This window comes from Anopheles marshallii, chromosome 2, assembly GCF_943734725.1.
Source record: "Anopheles marshallii chromosome 2, idAnoMarsDA_429_01, whole genome shotgun sequence".
NCBI lineage: Eukaryota > Metazoa > Arthropoda > Insecta > Diptera > Culicidae > Anopheles > Anopheles marshallii.
The window spans coordinates 92160702-92178207 of NC_071326.1; positions in this window are offsets into that span (position 1 = coordinate 92160702).

Below are 17506 nucleotides of genomic sequence, written 5' to 3' on the forward strand. Positions count from 1 at the left end.
TCGCAAAGAATGGAAAGTATATTTTTCTTCTCATTAATAGTCTCGATTCGTTTTGCAAAGAATTCACTTCGATATTATTTCAAAGACTTAAAAAGTTAAGCCAAAAGCCTTTTTTATGTTTGATTAAACTTTTCAGTCGTTTATCATAAATATCAGTAACCAGTGGTGGATCAATCCCACTGAAGACTCTGGGCGGAATGATAGACCCCATATTCTAAAATGGTTAAACCCGCGATAGGCGAGAGTGGTCATGATCAAATCTCAGAAAATGTTGTCGACGGAGAGGAGGGGGTGCCTTCGACGCCTTCTAATGAGAAGTCGTTGGTTGTGTCCCCTGAATTGTCTCACTTTGAACAGGTTGAGCGTAGTACGCTTCGAGGACCCCTCTAACTAGCGTGGAGGATGGGGTGGGAGGGAAGGGTGGTTTAAAGCATCGCTTTTTGGGCCCTTTGTTGGTCATTCATACACTTATTCCTTCTACACAGCCTACATGAAAAGCTTAGTCCTCACGGGGTCTCGGCAGCCGCCCATTCCGCCCATCGGTAGTTCTGTCTCTAAGTGCATTTATTTATTTATTTATTAATTTATTTATTAAGGCGTAGTACGATTTATTGTATGCGATCTCTACTAAGATGAATAAGGTAGTCAATTTAATGTGGGTATGAATTTATCTTCCGAAAAAGTGCTTAACATGATACACAAAAGTAAACTACAACGTACCAAACGAGCTATGCTCGTATAAACTTTCGTCCCTCTTCTGGCTCTTCCAATTCGCCACGATTGTTCGTAACGTGCAGTTCCAGTTTATCCACAACTAGGCATTGTGTCACATCGGGCATTTGCAACGTGCCAGTCATATTCACTCAGGCATATCTTTTTGAGTTGAGTTCTTTTGAACTAGTCAGAACTAACTTTTCCCATTGCTACGGGTAATGCTCTGAATTGACAGTATCGGCAATGTTACAGTTGCATACCGATTGGTAATGGAGGCTTTCACTTATTTGTGTGTGAAACGAAAGGGAAAAGCTTCGTTGGGTAAGGAAATTTAAAGCTAAGTCGACGTCTACCGTATGGTGCACCACCTGCATGTGACTGGTATTCCTGTGGAATACAAGGATGGGCCTCATCGTTTTTTAAACCTGTCAGTTCGTTGCAGAGTTCGGGAGATGGAAAAAGATACTACCGAAGTGCATAGAATCAGAACAAACTAATGCGTCATTCACCAACGGAAGATGTTACTGGTTGCTTATAGGGAAGCTTCTTGTTAGTTCCGCTTCGTAATGGAACGAGATAAACATTTTACAGTCGATACATCAGAGGATATGCAACGCCGAGAAAAGCGAGTCTGATATACTATAGGGCTCAGCGGATATACAGCAACCAGAAAAGGTTGTACCTCATATTGGCTTACTTTCACGGGTCTAGTCCACTTACTGTTTTATTGGTTTACCTACATTAACAAGGGAAGATGATACAGGGAATAACTAAATATATTATTTTTTTCATGCTTGAGAGTTCAATTCTAATTCCAAACAGCTCTCTGAGATAACAGTTTCCACTATCTTTCACAAAGGATGAAATTGAAATGGAAATTTATTTAATCTTGTAAACGAGATCTGATATTGTCCTAATTTTGTTTTATCGCAACATATCTGATTGACGATCTAGTTAAATGAAAGGTGTAAATAAATCGCAAGATCCCGGACCAAACACTCGACGCTAAGATGCTAACGATGATGGAGTCATAATTATCGCAGTTTTCCGAAAATCAAAATGGCAAAACCTTTGAAAGTTGTTCAAATATGAGTGCGTACAGGAAGTCTCAGGAGAAAAATTGATCTATTTTGTATGGTGCAACAGTAACATCAGCTTTAGATAAAATTGTAGTGTTTCAGATTTTTTATGTCCTATTTCCATTTAATTATCCGTTTTAATTCAATAGTTTCGAAAGACAAATCAGGAGGTTATTATTGGTGGATAGCAACGGCAAGCTTTGCTAAGCTCTTTTTCGAAAAATAAATGGTAAAAATGTATTGCTCTAGATTTTTTAATGATTATTCACAGTATTTTGTGTTAGTGTATCTGTGTGAGGTTATCTGAATTCGCAAGAACAAAAAGTAAAAAGTTCGAAAGTAAGCAATTGAAAGAAGAGTTAAACCGTAATTCATAGCCTTGAATTGGTAGTGCGAGAAAATTTATTTCCATTTTTGGGGATTTTCTTCTTGGGACTAACGGGACAACATAACAATGTAGCTTTTTGTAATTTTACGGTCCTGTGTCAGTCCGGTTCGCCATCTTATCACGAACCCAAACCGACCTAAGCTCACGACGAGCTAGGATGACTGAGGAAAAAATGCTTCATGCATCAGTGGAGAGATGGACCTTTTGGGCTAAAGGAAAAGGTCCAAGAATTAAGCCGTCAAAGTGGGTTTACCGATTAGGTGAAAATTGGTTGATAGTATGTAGAAGCGACATAGAAAATTGGAAAACAAACGGGGCTTGGGAACACATCTGTAAAATCACTTACCCGTTGTTGTCACGTTTGAGGATGCGAAATGATGGTTTAGCTGTATATTCTGTAAGAAGCTTTCGATGAGCAATCTAATAGCTTCTTGGCTGCATGCAAAAGAGAGTGAGTTTGTGGTTGATATTTTAGCAAAAGTCTTGAAACGCTCGCTGAAGCTTAACATTTTATGTCTTCCTTCATGTTTAGTGTACACTTCGTTTTTGAATAACTCAAAATTGCAATTTATAATCATCTCAACATATATTTCGATGAACAATAAATGTATTTATTATTTGCAGGATTCGTTTATTTGAACATAATAGTAAATTTATAAAATTTCTGCCATTTCTGGATTTCAATGACTCGTATTTACCCGTAGCTGGCTGGTCAATTCTGCGTACGGGGGATCTAGATGGGATTTTGGCCCGGTCCTATGGTTGTAATACCGGCGCCGCTTCCAATACACCACCACAATACTTACTTAGCCTTTCTTACTTTTCATACTATCCTTTAAATTGTATTTTTCCTGCTTATATTTATTTTTTATAATCGTTAGAACAACGCGGCCAGCATTGTACCGGTAAGTGTGAGTGATAAGTAAAATTAATAGTGTAATAGAGAGCTAAATTTGAGCAGGTAGTTGCACGAACTAGTTCAGAATCATTTTGAGCTGACGGTTTTGCACCTGTACCGTAATGAAAATTTATTTCCATTGTTAGGCAAGTTACGTGTTTACATGCTCTTTACTTTACTTTAATCTTTTTTTATAAAACAGATCACTTAAGTCTCCAAAATTACGTTTAGTACCCAAAACATTCATAGTGTATCGGGACGACAGTGTAGTCTTCTTGATAGGCCCGTTAACATAAACAGGATAATGACACCCGTTTCGTGATCCGCTTAGCCCTAGTTATCCCTGGCGAATTAGTAAGGCCAATTACTGTTCGCGTGAGACTCAAACAGGTGCCACACGTTCGATGTCGTGGCTTAGACACTGATTTAACTTTATTCTTATCCGAGAACACAATGAGAGTACAGTTGTTTGCAATATCATGAAATAGCTAGAGGTAGAACTTAGAATGTAATCAAGGGATGGAATGGAAAGGTTTCTGGGAAGCCTCTTATCGTGAATCGATGGAAATGGTCTAATAAAACACGAGGAGATCGTTTAGGGTAAAGAAAAATAAATTTAGGCATAGAGAATAAGTAGAAGGAAAAACGCTCGGTAGCAGTATTTTATATGCTAAATAGAATCGGCTCCAGCCTCCGGATTATTTGCATAATTGTCGTACTGATTTGATTAGGATTTACACGTTTGTTTTAGTTCATGTTCATGTTCAATTTGTTCATGTTGAAACAGACAACAGAAAAAAACGGAGATGTCAATTAATTTAGTAGTATTATTTAAAGAAGGTCATATATCACCCCAAATATTTGGTGCAAAATTGGTTTAAATGATTTAAATTTTTATTAAATGTGTCAATATTCTCAATTAGTAACTTCTCAAATAAAAGCTATTTAGCACAAACAGCAGTGGTAGTAACAAACAACCTGTTGACGTGGTGTTGAAAACCATGCATGAGTACGGAATCATTGGGAAGCTAGATATTCATATATACAACTAATTAAATCTTACGAATCGATGAAGAATAGGGTTTACGATATCTACGGATGACACTTGTCACAATAAAGATTATTAGTTAATATTTTCTACTACACACTATCGTTTCTAAAGATCACTTCTATAACAAGCTCACTTCAGATAATGTTTCATAATAATGCTAATGTTTCAGGGTCCGAAAATGACAGCCTCCTCCTTTACGAGGGTAAAAGCTAATTCCTGAGTATTAAAATAAAGCCATACAACATAAAAGCTCTTTCTCATTGCTTTTCTATTTAGTTGGGAAGAGTCAACTTCGGATGGATCATATTTCCCAGTACTTGTTTCAAACTACTGCATCAGCAATAACCAGTGGCCAAGCCCGAGATTGAAGATAGGTCAGTTCGGAAGGGCTTCTATTTTTGATTGATAGATGAGTATTGAAAGCGAAAAATTGTGTGAAGCAAACAAAAAATGATCAATGGCGGTGATGATTTATTTTCGTTTTCACCATATTGAAAATATAATTTATCACAAGTGGGTCACTCACTTGTCAATCGCAATTCCAATTGGGAGCAATGTCATTCGATGGTAGTCTATTATTTATGTACGAATCTAATCGGTTCTGGGTACATAAATAGGGTGAAATTACGTCCCATCAGTCCTGTTGTTAGTTCGACAATTCTACTGAATTTGACCCATTTCGGGATGAACACGTTGGATTGCCTGTGAAAGCTTTGGAGAAGTGACCTCGCACACTCAAAAACTAGAAGCTGTATAACATTGGACGAATGGTTACGAACCGCTGGAAATGTTTTTCTTCGATTAAGGTTTCACTTCAGCTGAAATTAGTTCGATTTAACAACGTCTGGTGCTGGTGAGTGAATCATCCTGTAGATTGGCTAAGTTGTAAGAGCTATCAACACACTCGATGATAGAACATATAACGATACAGTGTTGCAACTGAATGGGATTATTTGGTTCTTGATTCGTCGATACAGAATGGAATATAATTAATGTTTTCATGCACTTTATTTTACTAATACTCAGTGATTATCTCTTATGTATCTAGACATCTCGAAAATCTAGTCATTATGTGTAGATGTTTTTTGCAGGAATATCCTAGCTATCAAATTGACGGTTTTCATTAGGATTTACTTCTACAAGCCTGCTATTATTGCTCGAATTGTTCGAAATTGTCCGAAAGCTAATTGTTTAAGATGTTTTTGTTTTATTTTCATCTCATCGGACCTGACCAGGTATGTATAAGATCTGCATGCAGATGTTTATGATGTCTGCATGAGATGTTTATTAATTTAACTCCATTAATTATTTTTTATTAATGTATGGCTAAGGCAACAATAGCATTGTAATTTCGAACATTAGGCACCCGAATAATCAAATCTGGAACATACATTCACAATTAATTAACTCAATCTGTATTTGATTATGAAGATGCGTCTCATGTTCAAATCAGTACAAAGCTTCAAGATTTTCTACGAACTTGTTTTTTTAGTTTTGATTTGAACTTTATCTACCCCTGCGATGGTTAAAAAATACTGAGACACCATTCTTATGCCTTTATCAAGTAAAAGCAGGTAAAACTGGGCATCACGTATGCTGTAGAACACTTTCAGGCCGGTTCGAATACAGAATATGATACCTTTCGCCTGATTCATATACATCTCCGGCTTCATTTTGCATTTTCGTTACAATCTTGCGCATCCTTCAAGGTTTGTAACAACTGGTTGAGAGAATAAATAGAGGATTAACTTAAGAGCAAAAAGTAGCTGCAAGTAAACTTCCTAATGCTTAAATAAGTCATTAAACTGTGTTTGAAATGACAATATGTTAAATGTCGTAGAAGCATATGGACTAGATAATCAGTTGAATTTCTCTTACTGTTACGGCATTATTGTATCATTCGTCGGTGGGCAGACTTACTTCAAAGTTCCCTGCGAAATACAATGTTTATTTCTGGCATTTCCCAGCTTTTTATTGGTTTAATAAATAATAATTAATGAATCACAATGAATTCATGACTTCAAGCTGTGCTTTGGGTAAAACTTTAGAATTAGCATAAAAAACTACGTTACGTTAAAGGATAATAAAAGAAAAAAAAACATTTAAATGCTTGAAATAAAAATAAATAAGAACATATATATAAATAAATTTAACGGAATCTTTGTGGCGTTTTAATTGAATCCGTAACCACATTTAAACGTTCGACGAGAAACGGGTTTCCCTTCTCAATTGATGTATATTCATTTCCTGTTGGGTTTTCTTCCCGCTTTCAAAGCCATATTTCCGGAACTTAATCTGTACACTTCACTATGTTGGTGTAGATAGTACTGGATGGCACTTCCAATGTAATACTGAAAAGTACTGTAAGGCGAGGTGTTGATCGAAGCATAATTTTGATTCTTATTCGGTTGAGAGGAAGGCAAAAGAGAATGGATAAAAGCATCAATGGTAGATGATAAGACATACGTAATGCATGATAATTTTATTTGTGTAACGTGTTGGAAAAAGAGATAACAATGATATTGGTAAAAATGTTGAGAGTTTTTCTCTTGTTTCTCTTATAAAAATTGTCACCTGTTTTATTACTTTTTTGTAAAAGTTTTGGCTGTAAAATTAGAGATGAAATTTCGCTTCTTGATATTTTTCTTTCTTTTGTTTCATTTTAATTCTGTAACATCATATAGGGCAATGGTTTTTGGCGATATTACCGTAAAAAAGTAAGCACTTCTCTGGGTAGACTGTCAAGGGATTACAACACATAAATGAATCTATGAGATTAACAACACATTAACATCCTGCTCCCTCAAAGGCAGTGATGTTTTAAGCGAAAAGAATGCTTAAACCATGTTGGACATTGCAATGTCCATGAAAAATGATAAAGTTTTTTGGGATTATTCACAATAACATAATTATCTTCTTGCAAAGGTTTTTTGATGATAGAAAATAGGCAAATATTGATTAGAGAGAACAAATAGAATAAAGATATTTTATTTCAAATAAGCAAGAAAAATAATCAGCAAGACAGCAAGAGAAAACGATTAATTTTAATTCAGCATGATTTTTTTTTTCTGCTGCATTCCATAGATAGCACGAGAGTGGGCACCACAGAGATTGATTCTTAGATACGGTTGATAGAAAATTGTGTAGCCTAGAATCTAGGGTACGTAAAAAGAGCAATCAAGATCGCCTCATGCTGGTGTTGAAATTTACCACTGTTACGTGCCGAGTTTTAATAAGGAACAGGCCGCCGAAACGTCGTCTTGTACGGATGATGATGAACAATTGTACCACATAGTGCATTAAAAGCAATTTCGATGTTGATTATAAACAATTTTGGTGCACCTGAAAGCTTGTTGGATTCTGTATTCTAATAATACATATTGATTATATCACTAAAAACTATCGCGCAGTCTCTCATTTTTTCTACATCATGCATAATTTTTTTAATACATAAGTTTACATTTCACGTAAGGAATATTTCAATCAGATCATGGACATTGTTAATTCGTACTATGTAACTGTTAGCGCTAACGCTCGTACCTACGCCTGTAAACGCAGGTTGGATGCCAAACGTCAGGACACGCATCCGGCGAAAGGATTGTGCCATCCAACCACCGAGGAGACAAGACGAGTTTTAGTGATCGCATCACCCCGCTCGCACTCAAAACACCTGTTTAAATAAACGTAACAGTAACATAGTAACGAATAGTGGATTAATTGCGTAATTAGAACGTTACGTGGGGGTGTGTGCGGGTGTAAATGCAATCTTTATACAGAATTTGTCATCATTAGGATATTGTACGTGGAATAAAGAAATAATGTGAAGAAAATTAAAAAAAAGAGTTAAAATAAGGAAAATAAAGAAAATTTTAATTAGGGACGAATCATCGTACGTTCTTATCCGTGTTTTTAATTGAGAAAAGGTTATTTCTTGCTGCTGTTCCATCTACGAGTAACTGCTGCGACACAGTCATGATTGTTTTAGCACCCTCCTGAAGATTGAATGTTAGGGGGTGCTGAATTCCAAAAATAAGGGCAACCTTATTTATGATTCCTTTCCTTAATGGCTCAAGCATGCTTTCTCATTCCTGGAGTTATTCAGGCACTGTCCACAATACCTGTCGAGCAAAAAGCTTACATGAGCTAATAAAACGTGTGATTGAAAATCAGTAAAATACACTACAAAAAACGAGAAACGTGTGAGTTTTTTTTGCACTTTGTATTTTTTTTATTATTTTTAAATAAGTATGGTTGGTAACAAATATTACATAAAATATTCATAGATCACGTACAAATTTCTTTATTTTAACTAGCTGTTTCCTATCCTATATACATAAAATATTCATAGATCACGTACAATTTTTTTTATTTTAACTAGTTGTTTCCTATGTGTAATGATCTATGAAATATTCATAGATCACGTTTAAACCGCTTTATGTTAACTAGCTGTTTTCTATGTTTGATGATCTCGCTATAATGTTTATGATTTCAATTGCAAACCGGGATCTATATTTTTCTTCTGTTTTAAATGAATATAAAAAAGTGTACAAAGCAAAATGGTTATATAAATCCGTATTACAGTCCAATCAGTAATCTGAATGTTGATTATGATTACAGGTAGTTAAAATCGGCCTTTAAACTCGACTTCCAAAAGATGATCCATTTCGATACACATTTGCCGACTACAGGTCGTGCTAAATTATCTTTCAACTGAGAATGGGAATAGAAATTTACATCAATCTCTTCTCTACCGTACACGGCGAACCACGTTGCCAGGAAAGTACTTAGCATACCTTTATTTTTGCGCGAATACTACATTTTCATTTGCTGGGTTGAGAGAATTTAATTTCTCCGTTTTTAATTCGTTATGAACAGTTCAGGGTGGAACGATCGACCCCGAACGAGCGTGCGTCGCAACGAGCGTTGAAGGTCTACCCGACTAGTGGAAATTGACTGAGCTAATCACTTTTTGCCACTTACCCAGTAACTGGTTTTCTTTTTACTGGTATGCGAGCGAGTCTTATTCAATTGGCTTCAAGGATAAGAGTTGGGAAGTTTGGAAATTAAAGAGATTTTAAAGAGTCACGTGGGTGGAGTGCCAAGATCGAGAGTTAAGAGTGTTTGCCTATGCTTAGAAAGGTAAGTTTTTTAGGAACTATGGGAAAGAGTTTAAAAAAGCACTATATTTTACTTTTGAATAATAAATTTACGCAGTCACATACATTTGTTGTCGTAGACTTTCGTTAAAGTTCAATAAATGCAACATATTTTGTCTTGGTCTATTATTTCATGCGATCATGCATTTCCCAACCTAGTGTTTCAATTCATCAATTAATTAAGCAAATAAATGATCAAAATTCAATCATAGCAATCGCAGCTTGTGTATAACCTATCCCATAACCTATAACCGGAGCCCATTCCGTATTCCATTTTGATACTTGAACCGATTTTCGAAAGATTTCTGCTGGTCCACGTTGTCAGCGTCAATAGTAAGTGAAGATAATGCTGCGAATAAGTTTGAGAAGTAAAATAATATACACTGTATCAATGACTATTCTTATTTTAAACCCAAGGTGTACAACTGTGTATGGAATACTGCGTTAGGCCAGTTAGACGTGCAGAGAGTAGCATGACAAAAGTTGACAACCAAATAAATCAATACGACAATATGGGGTTTTGTACGTATTATCTACGTGTGGTAATTGTAGTTCATTTTATAAAACCAAATTTATTTTTAAAAAATGGTCTTGTACATTTTGGCTTCTTACGAAGGAACATTAGCATGATACAACTTATAAAGGATAATAATTCATTTTGAACAGTAAAACTGCTGTCACTTACACAAATAAGCTTATTCTAAGATAAGGCAATATGGGTTTTGGTACGTATTATCTACGTATGGTACATATATTTTTTTGTAAATTGCAAAACTGGTCTTGCAACTAGTGTTTTATCCGTATGTTTATCGGTCTTACCTTTGCATGGTATAACTGGTAAAGAATCAAGTGCAGCTAAACTGTGAACCATTTCGCACACACGTTTTCCGTCTTAATTGTTCTTGGTAGTACGCAATGTGAAGAATTTGTTTGGCAATATTTGTGGGATTATCTGAACAAACAAATCACGCCAACAAGTTCGGTGACAGTGGCGGTTCAGAAACAGAGGCAAAACAACGATGTCGATCAGGCGAAAACGATGCAATTTTCGTACGTACTACTGTTTTCTTCCTGTGAAAAATATTTTTTTTTTTAATTTTGTTGATTTTTTCATTCTTCGTTGTTGATTGTTTACTTTTTCCAATTTCAATTGGGTGTTCGATCTAGCATTTCGTCTAGCCTGGAGAGTGGCAAACCTTGCGCTTGTTAGGTGGCGTTTATTTATTTTTTTTATTTCTGTCTCCACTAGAAGAATCTCATCTCTATCGTCGTATTTTGGGAAACGCATCGAATATTCTGGGGTAGTCGGTCTAGAGCTTTTGATGGAAACGAAAAGACGATGTTTGACCGGAAATGATTGGTTGGATAGGAAGTGCTGCTAGTGTGCGTAAAGATGTGTGTGTGAGTGTATACTATTCAAACGAAAAAAATGAGAACTGGACTATTTGAAAAGAGCAAATCAAATTGGACCGCTAACGAACTGGGAAGTGGTACAACGCTCCGAACGATTGGCCAAGAACGCAAGAAGTGCATCGTCGAAAAGACTGTTGTATTCAGTGGGAAAGCCAGTTTAGAGCGCTTTTCATTCCAGGTTAGAAAATAAAGTGCAGTCGGAACATTTGTTTGTTTGTGTTTGGTTTGTAGATTTGCTATGTGGCCAGTACTAACTACCGTTTTGGCATTGCTGTGAAATCCGTTTATACTGTGAAATGTAAAGCTTCTCAACGCAATAAGGGAAATATGTGCCAATTTTCGCTTGCTTTTGGTACGCTTGCATTGTCATTGTTGGATCATAGCATACACAATCAATTTTACATGTATGAGGTTTTTTGCGTTTTGTTTAATTTCTCTTATTATTACTCTTGGTCAAAACTAATGCTCTTGCTTGGAATCTCAATCTAAATAACAATTTACAATAGTCAGAAGTTATTTCTTTTTCCGAACAATGAAAGGGCATTTTATCCCGGGTGTAATATGTCAGATTATTTTTGTGAGAACTGCTAGACCGTAAATTTAATGTACTCGTCCGTTCTCATTGAATTAATTCTCTAAAATTTATTTTCTTCGATGCCAATCAATGGAGACGTTACATGATTGAAGGCCACATGAAGCGCTAAAAGAGAGGATCTTGGATTGAATTGTACCTTTGAATAAGGAGCAGTTATAGCGTCTAGCAAAGGGTTAAAGACTCAATCTCAACTTCACATAGCCATTTTAAATAACATTAACATGAATAGTAATGCAGCAGATATACAGCCGGTAAATAATGGGTTTATTCTTTTATCGCATGAAATATTCCGGAGTTATTACAATATAAAATGTAAAATATAAAATGGAATTCTGTTTATCGTGCTAAGTATGAATGGCTCATCGTAATTTCATAGCCAGGCAAACCTGGTTAATATAGCTTAAAATAACAGTCAATTAAAAGTGTAAATTAAGGGTAACTTTACCGCTTATTGGGTAACCTTACCCATACGCGTTAGTATTCCTGTAAGTAAATTTTCATTAAATTTTCCTTTTAATTTTTAGGTCTATTAGACGATAAACTGAAAGAAAATCATTCATTGGGTATACAACACTTCACATTTACTTCAACCACGGTTTATGGCTTACGTACATTCGTGTTAGCTGATACCAATCGTGCTGTTATATTAGGTACATAGACTTCAGGGTTGTAAATTCTTAAAAAGAGCAAATGTTCAATTTGTTTCAAATAACAGCCCATGTATGTTATGAGAGTACTTGGGACCAGAGAATGAAAGCAAATAAATGGATCCTGAAAAGTAAAATGCAATATATCAAGCAAATCACGAACCGAATTCGGATATCGGCATGCCAATCTTTCTGTCACTTGTTGTTCGGTTATGGTGGATGTGCAGATGTTTTCTTGCTTGAGGGAAACCTATGCGCTTTGTTGGGCACTGTAATTTGTGGGGGAAGTAGTAATTTGTTACATAGGAAATTTTATTTCCATCTCTGACTGTCTCTGTTTTTCTTTCCTCTTCTCATTATGTTTGTATGTTTCATTGCAACTCTTCTTAGCCTGAGAGTGTGTTCTTGTTGATAAACATATTTTTCAATAATTTATATGTCGAATGCAATGTTGCGTAGCAGTCGACCGAATGCTCTTTCTTTTGCGGTGTTTCAGAGCCCAAAGGTGAAAACTTTTCTCAAAAGATAGGTTTACTAAAGAAGCATGTGAGCAAAGAATCACGTCTACTACATAAATTATATAGAAGAAAGCTAACTTTCCATCCTAAAATCGAACCCAAAACCGAGGATGTTTTGAGTGTTCCGTACGTGTTGGGGTTAATATTTGGTCATCTTTCTGAGTAAGTATATGTCAGGATATTCCGTGTCACGTAATGTGTTTGCTGCTGAACACTGCACAGCAATAAAGGAAATCAATATAAAGTAGCTGCAAAGATGATGCGAATTATTACACAGGTGATGAAGAATAGGAGGCACATCTGAAGCAGTTGCATAAAACGAAAAGAAGCAATTTTTTTTTTTTATTGCATTTATGCAACGTGATAATACGGCAAAAGCCGTCATGTTGGATAAAATAAACAAAACAATATTATAACCAATATGGCAATCAATAATGGGTATGGCTTTACGAAACACAAAACAATATGTAACTTTATAACTTATGTAAGTTTACCGTAGTGATGCTGGGATATGGTAAAATATGCAAACAGCTGCCATAAATGATAAACTCATATGTTCATTCTACTCGTATACATAACTGAAGTGCACATCGGCTGCATGCACTGCATATTACAATTACATTCGCTTCATGATTTAAAAAAACCGACCAAACGTACGAATCACACCATTAATTACGTTTCATTTAGTGTAGTGTGGATTGTAAATGCAATGACTGCTGAATTTTGCTTCGGAAAAGTCAGTTGCACTGCAAAATTGCGTGTCGCTTTTTCTCTGATAAAATGAATGAACCGGAAAAGAAAAATCTTCACCCTTGTTTGTTGAATGAACAATTGTTGTCTTCCATTATTCAGGCATCAATTGCAAAGTTTTAAATTTAAAATTTCACGTTAAAGCTATTACGGCTGGTTGGATACCTGCATGCAGGTACGCTATTCGTACTGTCTGTAGGTATAATTATTTATGGGTGTCTGTTATTTGCATTCTGAACAGTGAAACGATCAAAACTTCACCGGAGCTTGTGTAGATTCTCGCTGAATTATAATGCTGCGAGATCCAACAAATAAACATAACAAGTAGCAACAGACACTGAGATCACTATGGGTGCAGTGCTATGCAGTTGTGTATATTATTATACCGAGTTGTGTATAAGTTTCGAGTTAGATATGAAAAATATTAATGAATTAATAGTAAGACTTATTGGTGAAATTGAACGGCAAATTCTCTCTAGGATCTGGTAAAAGGAACTATGAACTATGGAAAATTTAAATACATTTTACTATTATTCATTAATTTTACCCAGCAAACAGTACACGTTATTGCATGTTCCAATTTTTTAAAATACTTCTGTGGTTAGTTAAAAAAAAACAATTCATTCGACCGTTCAGATTGAGCTATCGCATGTTTCTAGCCGATTATTTACGGGTTTAGTTTGATTTTTGCTTTCCTGTGCTTTACTATGCAAAGTGAATATGATTGAACAGTCTGTGCATTGCACTGCAACTAACTACTTCGTGATGTTAATCAAGGATGTTGTTAGGCCAAAGGATTCTCGCGTTAGTTATTTACTCCACCCGGCCCTCATTTGGGGTTGAAGAATTTTTATCAAACTAGACCATCTTGCATTGAGCCCAGCATGGTCGTACTCGGGATAGTGTTAGTTGGTTCACAGAGGTAAATCCGGGACGTTTGGATGTGTATGGTTTCCAACAGTATGGCGAACGAAAGATTAATAGCATCTTGGCCTCACATGCAGATCTTGGCCAGAGCCCGAACCTTTGATAGTATAGCATAAATGATTTCCCGAACGAGATAAAGTGGGAAGTCATTAAAACTCAAGTGATGCTTGCGGCCATGAGCAACATAGTAAATTCCGTTTTTTGTAAAACCGAGTGCTCGTACAATTATCAGTGTGCAAAAGGTGAATAAACGATAGAAGAATGTGTTTGATTGAATTTAAAAAATTCTGCAATATTACGCTGGTAGTTAACCACAAGGTTAACTGGAACAGTAGTTTTTTTTTGTTCAGTCGTACTATATGTAGGAGCTGCGCTATGTAGTAGTTATGTAGAAAATAAATAAAATAAAAATAATTAATACATTAAATGCGATAAAATATCGCTATTACGCTGTTGTAACGTCTAATTATTAAGTAAGTACTAACTTATGACGATAACAAATTAAAATTGTAAAAAAAGAGCATTCAATAAATATGCACTACTACTACTACTACTATTTACCTATGAAATCCATGTGGCGTGTGTGCAAACGACCTGTCCTATGCTATTTATCTCTCAAACTCGTCTCTCCTTCCAGGTTCTTTTTTTCTAGTGTACATAATTAGTAGGGGCAAGTTCGGGTAAGTATATGATGTTGAACCTAACATATCTATTGCCCGTTTGTGTGCAGAGTTTTGAGCTCAATTTGGTAACATTGACATTCCGGAAATTTTTTATTCATTGAGGCCATGTTGCATTCGCGATGCTACGCTCGTCTGGGTTCACTTCGAAACGTTATTATACACGCGGTGAGAGAAAGTTTAGCTGCTCACCAGGGAACGTAATCCAACGCCGAAGTATGTCCAGATCGATAGAACGCAAACCTAGACCGTAGGCCAAAATGTTTCAAAAGGTGGCGGGGTAAAATTTCAATGAACTACGCCAAGATCAAGCGTAAGTCGCAATGATGAAGAATTATAAAAATAAAGCGAGAGGAAGAAAAGACGGACAACTTGGCCTGTACTCACCAGTGGTTTTGGTTACACTTACTAGTTCAGTTAGGGAGATAGTTTATAAAAATATTCCATATGTTTGTTTTGTAGTTGTGAGTTGTCTTCATCGCGAACGGGAAAACGGTGTTGAGTTCCTAGCGTACGTAATTTGTTTTGGGAGAGTTTTTAGCGTTGGTTAGGTTATAAATTTTAAAGGGAACTAAGTGTTGGTACATGGTACAGTAAAAATGTGATGTCATTGAAATTACCGTATTTTCGCGTGTATCACAACCCACCTTATGGATTATACAATGTTTATGGAAAAAATTCATTCTTTTCTAATTTTACTCAATGTTAAACATTTTATAATAACAAATCAAAATTAACATTACAATTCAATTCACATTATTGTTCCATTTTGTCCTCACCGATTTTTTCTACCACATTATCAATGATGCAATCGTCAATGTTGTTAACCTCGTCATAACTATCTGCATAAGTTGCAACATCCCCAGTGTCAGAATCGAAAAGTTACTACCCATGTATAACGATCTCCTATTCTGACGTTGATCATTTTTCAACGGTACCTACTTACTTACTTTTCCGGCGATACAACCACTTCGCGGTCTCGGCCTGCTGCAGGAGTCCTCAAAATCGCGCTGTAAAGTTTTACCCTGACTATGCTTGAAGTCGATGAAGATATGGAAGGAGTGTAGCTGCTGCTCCGCCATTTTCTCCAAGATCTACTGCATGTTGAAGATCTGATCAGTGGTTGATTTTCGTTTCGGAATCCCCTCTCATGGCTTCCAACTACCATTTCTACGAATGGGACTAGATGATCTTGTAGTATAAGAGAGATTATTTTGTAGGCGGTATTCAACACCGTATTACCCCTGTAATTGCTACAATGCAGCTTATCTCCCCTTTTATATATGCGGTAGATGATACCAAGATTCCAATCACAAGGCATCGATTTACTATCCCATACCATACCGGTAATTATATGATCAATTTCGTTTTCTAGTGCTGCACCTCCATTTTTGATCAATTTGACTACTATTCGGTCAGTGTCTGGTGCTTTGTTATTCTTGAGCCCACGGGTTATGTCAATGCTATGTGGCAGTAGCATGATATCATCTGCTAGTGGAACTTCTAGCTGCTCGTTGAACTGATCGTTCAATAATTCATCAAAATACTGAGCCCATCGCGAGAGGACATTTGGCTGGTAATTGACCAGATCTCCATCCTTATTTCGATAACAGGTACCCTTAGGTCTGAAGTTATTTCGGTAACCTGCTATCTCATGGTAAAACTTTTTTCCAGGTCCGTAGCGCACTCTTATTTCTTGAAGTTCCCGCACCCGCTGTTCTTCCCAGAATTATTTCTTGGTGCTATGTACTTTTTTCTCCTCCAGTCTGTGCCGTGTGTATTCCTCTGCTCATACCTGCGTTCTATGCCGCTGCTGCATTGCTCGGCTTGCGCAGCTTTTATGTTCGGTCACTTGTCTACATTCTTCGTCGAACTAGCCGGATCTAGTGTTGCCTCAACGTGGTGAGATATTGGTATTGGCACAGTTGATGATATTCATTTTCAGAACGTTCCACCTTTCGCTCATAGTTGTTTTCTGGTAGTAGAGCCTCACCTATTACCTTCGGTGGCTTATGGACACGTGGGCGCTCTGATTGCTGGTGGGATCCGGGGATACCCACGTGGTTTTGCAGATATCCCGACGTGCAAATTTTGTACTTGCAACTACAAGATTGCTTGCTCCGGTAGGGACGTGAATGTTAATGAGGCTGATGTTGAAGAATCTGCCTCGCATGCTCAGGGTGCATAGCCTGTCAGCAATAGCCTTTAAGCCGATGATCTCGGATTTCAGCGAGGTCTTACGGCGAAACTTTATTTATTTATTTATTATTAATAATCATTTATTAATATTATTTAATTAGCTATAATTCCTTTAAACATATTTTAATTACCGCTTGTGTTGAATTTGCAACAGTTCGTACAAGGCGTCTCCTTTTTGCATTTCGTCTTTTCACGGGATTAGTTTTATTAAAAACTGTGTTTCCAAAAATCATCACTTCTTGTACTTTTAATTTAAACTTTCTAACTAAATTGAAGCAGAAACGCTAGAATTTACTGATTTCATTACATTGGAAGAAGAATGAGCATAAAGAGTAAGCACAAAAAGGATTTCGACTACTTGTATAGTTTTTCGCACATGAATGGGTGAAGAGCGAAAGTTAAATGGGTGAAGAGTGACTCAAAGTGTATTAACTCATGACTGAGGGGCATGATCAACTACGTATGATGAATAAGTTCCCCAATCAGGTTTA